A 13739-nucleotide genomic window follows, 5' to 3' on the forward strand; every position below is an offset into this window, starting at 1 on the left:
AGTGTCACTTGAACATAAGTGACCACAGAGAGGTGGGACTGGCTGAATACTCTACCAGAGGCTGAGTGAAAGGGCTAAGGAACTCCATGTGCACAGGCCATTTCCAGGTGGGGTGGTCAGGGAAGCCTTCCTGGAGGAGGTGGCACTGAGGTGGGAGGACCTGGAGGGGGGTTGAGGAGAGGGAGGGGAAGTACAGCCCCCATAGTAGGAACAGCCTGAGCAGGAGCACTAAGGCCTGTGAGTGTCTGTCACTTTTGTTACTATGGTTAAGGCAGGGTCTGGGTCCTCACTGTCTCCAGCAAGTTCTCTGTAAGAGTGCATGGTTAGTGAGGGATTCTGGGGAGGAGGGAGACATGGGCTTTCTAGAGAGAAGAAAGGAGCTGTGTTCCCTTATTGGCCTCAGTCTTTCTCTTCCCTCTCTTCATACCCCTTAGAAGTGCAGACATTGCAAAGCCCATCCCCCTTCAGAACTAAAGCCACCCCTCTGATAGCTGCATCCCTCCCTAGGAAGAAAGAACTCCAGTGACTGCCAAGAGCCCCTGCCAGATGCTCCTCCCCACCACCCTGGCATCTTGTGCATAGTAGGTCTCGGGAAATGCCTCCATCATGACTGCTATTGGAAAGGAAGGCAAGTCTCCTGTTTGTTGCCCAGAGTGCTGGCTGTGAGTCACCTGGAGTTTCCTAGGTGAGTAAGTCGGAAGGTTGAGGGAGGGGCAGGAACAGGCATGTGGAAAGAGAAAAAAAAGCACTAATATTTCAGAGGAAGGAGTGGGCACCCCCTGTTATGGAGAATTCATGAAGTTGTCAAGCAGGTAGTAGCATTGACTAAGACAACATTTAAGACAGAGGAGGTTTTAAGAAGCAGATACGAGGAATGGTGGTGAGAGCAGTCACTCCCAGGCATAGGGAACAGCATGGGCAAAGGCCCAGGGGTGGGATGGGGATAGTGTGGGCCACATACAGGAACAAATGGATGTGCCCTTTGGCTGAAAGCCGAGATGGGTAAAGAGGAGTCTTGGCATTGAGTTTGGAGATGAAGAGAAAGGCCAGACCATGGCCACTCTGCAGTGGGACTCTCTTGGGAAGGGCATGGAGAGCCTTTGGAAGTTCTTTTATTTATTTATTTATTTTACTTTAAGTTCTGGGATACATGTGCAGAACTTGCAGATTTGTTACATAGGCATGCATGTGCCATTGTGGTTTGCTGCACCCATCAACCTGTCATCTAGGTTTTAAGCCCCTCATGCATTTGGTATTTGTCCTAATGCTCTCCCTCCCCTTACCTGCCACCCCCGACAGGCCCCAGTATGTGATGTTCCCCTCCCTGTGGAAGTTCTTGAGCAGACAATGTTAGGAAGGGTAAACAGGCAACAGTTTCCACAATGCACTAGAGCCCAGAAAGGAGATCACCAAGGGGTCCCATGCAAGAGGTAATAAGATACTGAGCTACCACTGTGTGGAAAGGAGCAAAGAAGGATGAGACAGGACTTATCAACAGGCCATCCCACAGAAACACAGGACTTCTAGTCCATCTTCCTGTTTTTCCATTGGGAAGACCAGTAAGAATTGCCCAAGGTCACCCAGCTGATTAGGTAGTTGACGTCTACTACACCTAGGATGGCAATCCTTAATCGATTGGTAGTGGCTGCCTGAAGGGTTCTATTGAGATGTTCTCAGGCCTCATCCCAGATGAACTGGAAAGAGTGGCATGATTGATTAATGATGTCTGCCACTAGCAAAGGAATTGAGGAATGGCTTGAGCTCCACCTGTTTGTTTTCTCTGCCTGGGTAAGCCTCTCTGTGCCCCAGGGTGAATATTTCTGTCTTCTCCAGCTTATAAAATACTTGCAGGGATCAACGAGATCATGTGTACAAAAATATTTAAAGGCTAGCAAGGCTGCCTAAGTAGGAGGGGTTGTTCCCACGATTATGCATGCCTGTGTTAGCCACCTTGATCCTGGTGCCAGAAAAAGCTCACAGCTCCCCAACATCCTCAACAGCTTTCACCCACCAAATGTCCCCAGTATATTGACTTGGTTGTTGACTAAGGAAGGTGTAGTCACAGGTGGCTGCCCAGGGGCTGAGACTGGGGAGCAGATGGAGGCCTGACATATTTTAACAACTGCAGATTGAGGGCTCCGTGAGTCACCCAGCTCCTCGGCACATGGAATTGAGGGCAAGGCGACTTTCATGATCAGAAAGAGCCTGACGCTGTGAGAAGGTGCAGCCAGTGAGCTGTTTCTGCCCCATATTGTTCGACTCCAGCCTTCGGGCCACCATGGGCTTCACTCTGTCCCTGAACACCACGGCATCAGGTTAGCCACAGGCCGGACTCCTATCTGTACCTGTGGGTCGTGTCTCCTTATCTGCTTCCAGAACAGTGGATCCTGAGGGCTGGGGAAGACCTTTCCAGTGGGCTCGGATCCACAGGGATTTTCTTTCCATGGGGGTTTTTGTAGGGAGATGACTTGGTGAAGCAGAGACTAGATTCAGACTCACAGGACCCAGATCGTGACCCCAACTCTGCCACCCACCGGCTGTGGGACCTTCAACAAGTCACCTAACCTCTGTGTCTCTGTTTCCTTATCTCTGAAATGGGGATAAAATGATCTGCTCTGCTCAGCTCCGTGGGAAGTGTGAGATTTACCTCTCTGAAATAAACTTGCATTCTCAAAGAACTGCCATGTTTTGAAAGGTCTGTCATATCCATTTTCATATTTGAGTCTCACAGGGCTCCTGTGAGGTACACAGGGCAAGTGTGCGTGTGATCCTTATTTTACAGAAGAGGAAATTGAGGCCCAGGGTCAAACTGCCAGTTAACGGTGAAGCTGGGCCTAATTTCAGGTGCCTGTGCTCAGCCTGTTGGGTGAGGGAGTGGTGGGGACACCCTGTCTGAGAGCTCCAGTCAGGTGTTGAAAAGCCAGAAAGGGGACCGCCACTCAGCCAGGTCTCTGCCACTGCCCTTCTGCTGTGGGGATGGGGCAAGCCTGCAGTCCCCATAATCTCCCCTGTGCCGTCACATACCCTCTCTTCCCGTCACACGCCTTTCCCCTGCCCATCAATCGACTCAGTGAGTCTCTCTTCCTCAGAGAGGCAGTTGCAAAGTACCCATTGGTTGAGCCCAGCCTGGAGTTGGGAGCAGAATAAGTGTGTATTTATTTGTCCCTGTGGGGCCCCTGTCGACCCCCTCGGTGACCTTTGACTCTTGTGTCTGGATGTGGAACATCTGCCTGAGTCACACAGTCTCTGCCTCTCAGGTCTCCTGGAGCCACCAAAAAGATCACATTTCTTGAATACCCACTTAGTGCCAGGCCGAGCCCTGTGCAGGCTCACATAGGCCACCACTCAGTCCTTACAGCTCCACGAGGTGTGTCAGTGAAGGAAACTAAGTTATCCTCCAGCAACCTCTCATTTCCATGGCCTCTACCAGGTTTGTCTCTCACTTATGACTTTTGAAGGCTGGTAGGGACTTCTGTTTCATGTCCTCTTTGTTCTTACTCTGCAGCCCAGACTGGCAGAGCAGCTGCCATCAGAAACACGGCTGGTCCCTATGGCAGAGAAAAGGCTTGGAGGGCCTTGCATCAGTGATGACGCGAGTCAGCCCAGAAATGACATACATCATTTTTGCTCAAAAGCCATTGGCCAAAATGAGTCTCACGCAATCACTCAGGTGCTGAGAAACACTTGGGAACAGGAGCAGGGGAAGAACAGCATTAATTATTCCCATCTTATATTTGTGGGCATGGCAGTTGGAAGCCTGCCCAAGGGCACACAAGGGAGTAGCCACCCTGGGAGCTAATGCAGTCATGGTTGTCCCAAAGCTGAGCCCATTCTTTGGCACCATCCTGACCCTGAAGAAGGCTGCCCAGGGCTCAGGAGCAGCCTGGGGATGGTTATAGGGTCTCCAGGGACAGGATGAGGTCAGCAGGCCTTTGGGATGGATGTCCTGGCTAGGGCCACTTTAATTTGTGGCATGTTGAAGGAATGATTACTTGACAAAGTGTTTCCAGGTGGGATGGTCAGGGAAGCCTTCCTGGAGGAGGTGGCACTGAGCTGGGAGGACCCTTCTTGGCCACATCCTTTGTGGAAAGGACACCTCTGTTCAACAAAGAGGTACCAAGTTTCTCCCAGATGTCTAGGGAAAGCCTCACAGTCCAGCTGAGGAGCTGGGATGAACACAAATGACAATGAAAAAGTCAGTCTGAAAGAGACTAAGAACACACACTGGGGAGAGAACACCCTCTTCAAGAAATGGTGCTGGGAAAACTGGATAGCCATATGCAGGAGAAGGAAACTAGGCCCTTATCTCACCGTATACAAAAATCAAATCAAAATGGATTAAAGACTCAGATGTAAGACCCGCAACCACAAAACTACTAGAATAAAACATGAAAGAAATGCTTTAGGACATTGGTCCAGGCAGAGATTGTATGAGTAAGATTTCAAAAGCACAGGCAACAAAAACAAAAATTGACAAGAGGGACTATATCCAACAAAAAAGCTTCCGTAGAGCAAAGGAAATAATCCACAGTGAAGAGACAACCTGTAGAATGGGAGAAAACATTTACAAACTATTCATCCAAGAAGGGACTCATATACCAAATACACAAGGCACTCAAACAACACAACGGCAAAAAACAACCTGATTTTAAAATGATCAGAGAACCTGCAGAGATATTTCTCAAAAGAAGATAGGCAAATGGCCAAGAAGTATATGAAAATATGCTCAGCGTCACTAATCCTCTGGGAAATGTAAATCAAAACCACGATGAGATATTACCTCACCAAGTTAGAATGACTATCATGCTAAGAAAAGACAAAAAATAATGAATACGGGCAAGGATGTGGAGAAAAGGGAACTCTTACACACTGTTGGTGGGAATGTAAATTAGTAAAGCCACAATGGAGAAAGTATGGAGCTTCCTCAAAAACCTACAAATAGAACTACCATATGATCCAGGAATCTCACTAGTGGGCATTTATCCAAAGGAAAATAAATCAGTATATTGAAGAGATATCTGCACCCTCATGTTTATTGGATTGAAGCACTTTTCGCCATAGCAAAGATACGGGATCAACCTAAACGTCCATAGACAGATACATGGATAAATGTAGTGCACACAATGGAATATGTTGAACTACAAAAGAATGGAATCCTGTCCGTTGCAGCAGCATGGATTAACCTGGAGGACATTACATTATGTGAAATAAGTCATGCATGGAAAAATAAATACTGCAACTTCTCATTCATATGTGGGAGTTTAAAAATGAGCTGGTAGAAGTCGAGGGTAGAATTGTGGTTACTAGAGGCTGGGAACAGTAGAGAAGAGGTTGATTAATGGATATGAAGTTACAACTACTAGAAAGGAATACCTTCTAGGGTTCTGTAGCACTGTAGGGTGAATACAGTTAACAATAATTTAGTGTATATTTTCAAAATACTAGAAGAGAGGATTTTGAATGTTCACAACACAAGGAAAGACTAAATGTTTAAAGTGATACATATGCTAATTACTCTGATTTGATCATTACACATTGAATATATGTATTGAAATATTCTGTATCCCATAGATATGTACAGTTATTATGTGTCAAGTAAAATAAAAGGAAAAAAATTTTACAAGAGTCAGTCTGTCCTTAGGACTAGAAAAGTAGATGATTGGACAACCACATCTACTTTTGCTGCCTCTCAGAACTCACTAGAAAAACTAAATAGTGGCTTAAAATATATCTGTATATCTGTAAAGATTGGGAAGCAGAAGAAACAACAGCAACAAAATATTGGAAGATGGAAAGCAGATGGGCCACTGTATATGAAACCCAAGAAAATTGAATACTTACCCAGTAGTGGGAAAAGCAAGAGTCAACCAGGCTTACATTCAGAATTTTTAGAAGGTCCAGAAACTGGAGGCTCCAGATGCCTCTGGAAGTGGAAATGAAGAGGGGCTAAATAAGGGAACTGACTGAAAGTCTGTTTAAGAAAAAGACAGACCTCAGATTCTCTGTCTACCTCTAAATAAATTGATGTCTACAGCTAGCTCTCTCGCTCCCCGCAAAGATTGGAGGTTGTTTTCTTGAAGGCGTAATATAGGAGGGTCTCTTGACAGATGGGTACCAGCAAAAGTTGAGGGCAGAAGTCCCATATCACCTGCTGGAGAATTAAGTGAGTATATTGTGTTGGTGCTGACACCACCTCCATCCTAGCCCTCCACCCCTAATCTCTACACAAGCCCTGGCAGCCAGGCTTCTCCTTTCAGTCAGGAGACTGGAATAGTCCTTCCTGAAGAATCTGAGCACCTCAAAAAGACGGGGATGCTGACATTAGGAGCTCCCCAACTAAGTGACCTGGCAGACCTCCTTATAGGGGCACCTGCAGTTGACAACTCACTTCTAGCTAGCTGACTCATTCCTCATCATCACACATGAGTCCAGAGCCAGAGATTCACAGGCAGCTGAAGAGAACCTCTAACATGAAAGATCGCTATATATCTACCAAACAAACAAAAAAGCAATTTGGAGGAGTAAGACTCTGCAAGGGAAGGAATTGCAAAATAAACAAAGAAAACTTGTCATTCCTCCAGAAATATTTGAGATGTGCTATGAGAAAAATCTTCAACAAATTAAACTTAACAGAGTTCAACTGAGCAAGGAACAATTCATGAATCAGGCAGCCCTGGAACCAGAATAGGTTTAGAGAGACTCCAGCATCGTCTTTTGGTCAAAGAAGATTTATGGACAGAAAAAGGAAAGTGATATACAAACGAAATGAGATACAGAAACAGTTGGATTGGTTACAGCTTGCCATTTGCCTTATATAAACATGGTTTGAACAGTTGGCCATCTTTAATTGGCCAAAACTTGGTGATTGGCACAAGAGTAGGTTATAGTCTGTTTACACATCCAATTAGGCTGAGTTTACTATGAACAGAGAAACCTGTAGGTCAAAGTTAAAATATGTAAGAAGATGCCTTTAAAATACACTTAATTTAACAGATGAGATTATAATCATGAAACAAGAACAGGATCCTATGAAAAAATTATAAAAATAACTCTTCCTTTTCACTTTCTCTCTTCCTTTCAATGGTCCATTAGGTGGAGCAGCATAATTGTGGGTGTGCTCTTGGAGGTGGAGGTCCAGTGTCTGAGTCCATGTTCTGTTGCTTTAACAGAATACCTGAGACTGGGTAATTCATAATGAATAAAAATTTATTTGACTCATGGTTCTGGAAGCTGGGAGATCTGAAATCAAGGGTGTGCATCTGGTAAGGGGTTTCTTGCCTTGATATAATATGGTGGGAGGCAGCACATGGGTGAGAGAGCACTCAAGAAAGAGAAGGAAGGGGGCTGAGCTCATTTTGATGAGGATACTGCTCCTATGATAATAAACCCAATCCCATGATAACAACACTAATCCATTCATGACAACAGAGCCCTCATGGCCTCATCACCTCTTAAGGGTCTCACCTCTTAACGCTGTTGCATTGGGGATTAACCATATAATTCTGATCCTGGCCTCCAAAATTCATGTCCTCACATACAAAATTCATTCTATCACAATGGCCCCAAAAGTTTCATCTAAATCAGGTATGGGTAAGACTCAAGACATGATGAATCCTGAAACAAGTTCTTCTCCAGCTGTGAGCCTATGAAATTAGACAAGTTACATGCTTTGAAAATACGACGGTAGGACAGACATAGGCTAGACATTCCCATTCCAAAAGGGAGAAATAGGCAAGAAAAGAGAGGTATCTGGTCCCAAATAAGTCCACAACCCAACAGGGCTCATGTTAAATCTTAAAGTGGAAAATAATGTTGGACTCCATGTCCTACCTTCTGAGCATACTGGAGTAGGGTTGGGCAGCCCCACTCCTATGCTTTGCTGGGCTCAGCCTACAATGCGGCCCTATGGATTGGAGTCTTGTGCCTGCAGCCTTCCTGGGAATGTGGTGCACACTGGTAGCTCCATCATTCTGGGATCTCAGGAGTGGTTCCACCCTCATGGCTCCAGGAGGCATTGCACCAGTGGGACTTTCTGTGGCGGCTGTGGCAGCTTTGCCCCTGTGGCAGGTTTCTATCTAGGCCCTCAGGTTATCACGTGACATCTTCTGAAATCTAGATGGAGGCCACTATGGCCCCACAGCTCATGCACGCCATATATCTGCAGAGTCAGCATGATGTGGTTGCTTCCAAGGATTACTGTGCCTTTCAGAGCTGCAGCATGAGCTGCCACTGGGCCTGGCTGAGTCATTGCTGGGGCAGCCAAGGGGCACTGCACCAGAATACAAGGAGGGGAATCCTGAGGCAGTCCTGGGCAGCAAGTGCAGAGGTCCCACAGGCGCCTCTCTGGATACTTCGGCGTCTAGGTCTGAGCTTCCCTTGAAGATTTCTGAAATGCCTTGTAGACCGGGACTCCCTGGAGAAATGGCTGATTCAGAACTGGGGCAGAGAAAGTGCAAGATGAATGTGGAGCATCTTGTGGGGCCAGAAAGCAAGGAAGTGCTCAGAGAATGATGGGGACATGTCAAAAGGGCACAGGCACCTCCCCAAAGGGGCTCCCATTGGTAGCACCAAAATATGTAATGTCGGTAACAGATTATAATCCATTGAGTAAAATAAGAAACCATGAGTCCATATTCACATGAATAAATAAAGGAATAAATTGAACAGGATACTTACTTGGCATCAAAAGGCCTCCCGCAAAAACTACATACCAATTACAAAGAGCAAAAGAGTAAGTCGCAGGGAGAAGTCTAGCAGATGCCACCCTCATCGAGTGATCAGAATGGACATCAACAGGAATGGAACAGATGGAAACCCTGCCCCGCCTGTGGGCTGCAGCAAGGAGACAGCATCACAGAACCGCCCTGCGGAATTCCCGCCAGACATGCAGGACCTGAATCTAGTCATGAGAAACATCAGACAACCCCAAACTGAGGGACATCCCACAATAGTGCGGTGATGGGAACGCCAAGGAAATGCCAAGGAGCTGTTGTAAACGGAAGCCGACTGGGGACTTGACAACTGCAAGAAGCATGATTCTGACCTGCATCCTTTGCTACAAAGAACATCATGGGGAAAACGCAAAACAGTGCAGCGGCTGGAGATTACATGGCAGTGATGTTTCACTGTTTATTTGCTGATTTTGATGGCTACAGCAAGGTTAGTTAGAAGATGACTTTGTTTACAGGAAACAGGCACTAAAGTATTTGGTGGCCAGGCATGGTGGCTCACACCTGTAATCCCAGCACTTTGGGGTCAAGAGTTCGAGACCAAAACCTCGTCTCTACTAAAAATACAAAAATTAGCCGGGCGTGGTGCTGTGCACCCGTAATCCCAGCTACTCGGGAGGCTGAGGCAGGAGAATTACTTGAACCCAGGAGGCGGAGGTTGCAGTGAGCAGGGATCGTGCCATTGCACTCCAGCCTAGGCGACAGAGCAAGAGTCCATCTAAAAAAAAAAAAAAAAAGAATTTGGTGAACCTGGGGAGCGATTTCAGCAAGTTACCCTTAATGGTTGGGGGATAGGGGGAGAATTACTTGTACTGTATTTGCAACTTTTCTGTATGTATGACATTGTTTCAAAATGAAAAATAATTAAAACTTAACAGGTAACAAAAAGTGGAAGGGCCTTTGCTTTAGCTTTGAGAGAACATGGCAAGACATGTTTCTTTGTTGGTGCGAGGGCGCCCTCTTGTGCTTATTAAGGCACAATGCAGCACACAGCCCCAAGTAGGGTCTGACACTCCGTTCCTCCTCTACAGCTGTAGATGTCCTCAGAGGTCATGTCATCCAACCCCTTGTCTCTGGCCAGGGTTTCTCCTCACCTAGTTCATAAAGATATCTGTGTCTTCAGCCTCCAGAGTTCCAGAATCCCTTTCTGGCCCTGCCGCTGAGAACTGCCCTGGTAGGTTCTCTGGACATGAAGTAAGCTGTGAGCCAGTGTGATGAGGGGCTGGGCCAGCCACAAGGGCAGCAGAGGATGGAGCCCAGCGGGAGGCTCCTAACCTCTGCCCAGCCTTGGGCACATCACCTCCCTGCTCGTAACTTCAGTTTCTTCATTTCTACATTGGAAACCATGAAACTTGCCCAGACTTTCATGGGAGCTAATGAGAGAAAAAAAATGGGTCCCAATTTCCAATTAATGGGTGACCACATGTCCAAGCCACCTGGGGAAGGCCTGATTTACATCTGCTCCCTGGTGTAATTACTACTGACCCCTCGTTCTCGCTCACAAGTGTCTCTGTTTGGAAAATACATCATCTGGTCACCCTACCAAGTGTAGATGATATCCCGGGTGAATGATAAATCACACAGTCACCCTGCCACCTGTGGACTCACTTCCTAATGGATTTTTCAATGGTTTATTCCCACCCATTCCACTTTGGACACGACCCTTGTCAGAGCAATGAATGCAAACTCATGTTAGTGCTGCCATTAACAAATCACAGAGTGAGTCCCGTCTGCGAGGTGAGTTATATCTACCTTTGGGGGCTGGGCATTTGGTGGCCAGCTAGCAGAGCAGCAGCTCTTTCTCTGGAATTCCAGCAGCCTGGGCAGGCAGCTGGGCCCCAGGGGCCTGAATGCATAGGTTACAAAGCAAATTGTTGAAAAGGATATTTAAGATCATAGTTTAGTTTTGTGATGGAGGAAAATGAAAGCAGCATCTCAGTCCCTCTTTCTGGAAAGGGGAATCCAAGCCTTTGAGTGCTAGGGTGGGGCAGAGGTGGGTAAGGGGTGAGCAAGCGTGACAGTGTTTGTGTGTTTTGGGGGCTGCCACCAGATTTGGTCATCCTGGGATGGATCTGGCTTTTCCTGGGGTGGGGGCAGGCCTGGGAGGATAGGGTGCCTTCAGGATCAGGGAGAGGGTGACAAGGTACCTGGAAGAAGATGGTAGCTCTGGATATTCTGCTGAGAGAGGAGATGAGGAGGCTGTGAGTTCCTGAGATGGGGTCCTGTGCCTGCTCCCCAGTGCAGGCAGGGCCTTGTTGGGCTGGTGGTAGGGGTCAGGGGACTGGACAGGGGTCTTTGGTGGCTCCGTGCACAGCCAGCAGAGTGGAACATCTCAGTAGCTGGCTCCATGAAGCAGGGGCCAGAGGACAAAGAACAGGTACTGCAGCAGACATTTGCAGAGGAAGGGGCAGCATCAACATCAATGTCACAGCCTGGGCTGTGGGCCCAGCCCTACCCCATGTTCTGGGACACCAAGTCCATGCACAGCTTCTTGTAGAATTGAAGAAGGGGCGGAGATATAGGGTGCTGCAGAAATGCTCTAGGAATTGGCCCTTGTGGGCCAGGCGTGGTGGCTCACACCTATAATCCTAGCACTTTGGGAGGCTGAGGCAGGCAGATCACTTGAGGTCAGGAGTTCAAGATCAGCCTGGCCAACATGGTGAAACCCCGTCTCTACTGAAAATACAAAAATTAGCTGGGTGTGGTGGTGGGTGCCTGTAATCCCAGCTACTCAGGAGGCTGAGGCAGGAGAATCGCTTGAACCTGGGAGGCAGAGGTTGCAGTGAGCCAAGATCATGCCACCACACTCTAGCCTGGGCGACAGAGAGAGACCCGTCTCCAAAAAAAAAAAAAAAAAGAAGAAGAAAGAAATTGGCTCTTGTAAAGGGGGTATGGAAGGCATGGGGATACAGATGAGCTAGATTTAGAAAACTGAAGGACTGGGACGTTTCTTAGACCCAAGTGTAAAGAAGGTTTGAGACCAGCTGCAGGAACTCAGTGAGTTCCTCTGAGAGGGACCAGGCTCTCAGGGAGCTGGGCTTGGGTGCAGCAGAGACTTGGAGTTCAAGTTTCATTTTTTTCATTATTATTTTTTAAATGTACATTCGTGTGCAAAGGGCATATGTTCTAGAAAACAGGTAATATGAGTGTTTCTATGACAGGAGGTCATTGTGAAGTGTGCCACTGAGTGGAGCGCCTTCCATGGCCAGGTGCTTTAGGACATGATCTCAAACCCTCACATCCACTCTGTAGACAGAGACGATTACCCTCACTTTTCAGATGGGGAAACTGAGGCTCCATGGGGAGCCATGACCCCGCTGACCTCTTACAGGCAGGTAAGCGATGGGGCTGGGATTTGTCTGTCTGTGTTGTGGCCACTACGCCCTACAACCTGCCTGCACCGTCGTAGGGTGCTCATTCCCTGGGCCTCTTTGGGTTTCAGGCCCTGGCCTTTGGAGCTGTGGAGGCAGAGCTCGTGAGGAGGCCTGGAAGACTGCGACCCTGTGGAGGCACCTGGTGGTAGGTAGCCTGGGGATCACTGATGGGTGGCAGGGTCAGCAGTCAGAAACAGGAGCTCTTCGTTGCCCAGGCGAGGACAAGCCAGGGCCCTGGGACACCTCTGTGCCTGTCCCTGGCCTGGCCCCAAACCCTGCACTTCACTTCCACCTTGCAAATCTTGCCAACTTGAACCCTACAGAGAAGGGGGTTCTGGGAAAAGCAGTTCTGAACCTCAGGGGACAGCAAAGGCGCCAAGTGACACCCTGGCCCAGCGCAGTGCCCCTAGGGCCTGCCCTCGCCGCTCCGGGTGCCGAGTCCTCCTTTGAAAGAGAAGATCCTTCGCCAGCCCTGGCCTCCTTGGGAGACTCCACAAACGCGCGTGTGCAGGGAGCCTGGCAGCTGCTTTGTGCTCAACGCACGTCACTGAGTCCAAATAGAAGGTCTTATCTGAAAACATAACTTACAGAGAGCGCGTGGTGACGCTGTAGGCTGGGAGAGCTTCGTATCAAGGTAGCAGCTGCGTCTTCAGGCCCCTCAGTGTCCTGAGGGAACCGTCAGGCCTCTCAGGGCAGCTGGGGGCTCTGGGGGAAGCTGCAGTTGGGAAGACGGCTTGACAGCTGCCCCTGCCCCTGGCACACACTGGACATGGACACAGACCAGCCCTGCTGGGCTCCCTGCCACAGCCTGGAGCCAGGTAGTGTGGCTCAGCACTGAGGCCTTGCCGGGGGCCCTGGGCTCCTACATTTTAAAGGGAAAGAAGATGGAGGGAGGGAGACAGGACAGGGAGGTGGGGAGCTGTTTCCATCCCTCTCTGGTTTCCTCTCCCCGTCCTCCCCTCTCCTCTCTGACCATCCTAAGGGTCCCTCAGTGCTGTACAGGTTACAGCGTCCCCCTTTTCTCCCTATGGCCCCTGCTCTGGCATTAAGATATGGGGACGAGAGAGGCAGAGCAGGGCCCTTTCCCCGCCCCGCGGAGCTGGCCATGCTGGGCGTTCAGGCTCCTGCCTCTAGAGCAGGCTCTAGTAGCCTGGGCAGTTGCTTTCAGAGAGGGCTCTGTGCAAGTGGCCTCATGCTTTCTCTTCCTGGGTGTAAGCACCACCAGAAGGAAACCTGGCCTAGGGATCCCGGAATGAAGCCAGACTTCATCACCCCTCTCTCACACCAATCCCTACCTGCCCCCAAATACCCCCTCAACTTTCCCCACAGAATTAGCCAATTAGAAAAAGCTTTTCTGTAGATTTTCCTGTAGAGAGGCAGCCCCAAATGGGGTGGGCTGTGCTGGGACAAGGTACAAAGATGCTAGTCTGAGTCCAGCCCCTGATGTGGGCGGCTGTGGACCTTTGGGTGAGTTTCTTTCTAAGTTTTGGACCTGAGTTTCTGCCTGTGATGAGCAAGCTCGCCCCTGCCTCCCCAGCCCATAGGCAGGATGGGTGGGAAGTGAGTTCAGCCCCCAGTACAGTGCCAGGTGCGTGGTAGGCATGCAATGAAGTACAATGTGGGATTCCCGCCCCAC

The 13739-nt window shown here is 48.7% G+C and overlaps 1 long non-coding RNA gene across 1 annotated transcript in view; it reads left to right on the forward strand.

The window, feature by feature from the left end:
• The first annotated feature begins 506 nt into the window (after positions 1–506).
• The window catches only part of LOC108514683 (uncharacterized), a 25050-nt gene continuing 11817 nt past the window's right edge, over positions 507–13739 (forward strand). Inside the window, exon 1 of the long non-coding RNA XR_001881296.1 lies at positions 507–685. This is a non-coding gene — a long non-coding RNA (uncharacterized LOC108514683). The remainder of the gene's footprint in view (positions 686–13739) is intronic.

Source organism: Rhinopithecus bieti, unplaced genomic scaffold (assembly GCF_001698545.2).
Source record: "Rhinopithecus bieti isolate Rb0 unplaced genomic scaffold, ASM169854v2 scaffold_31548, whole genome shotgun sequence".
NCBI lineage: Eukaryota > Metazoa > Chordata > Mammalia > Primates > Cercopithecidae > Rhinopithecus > Rhinopithecus bieti.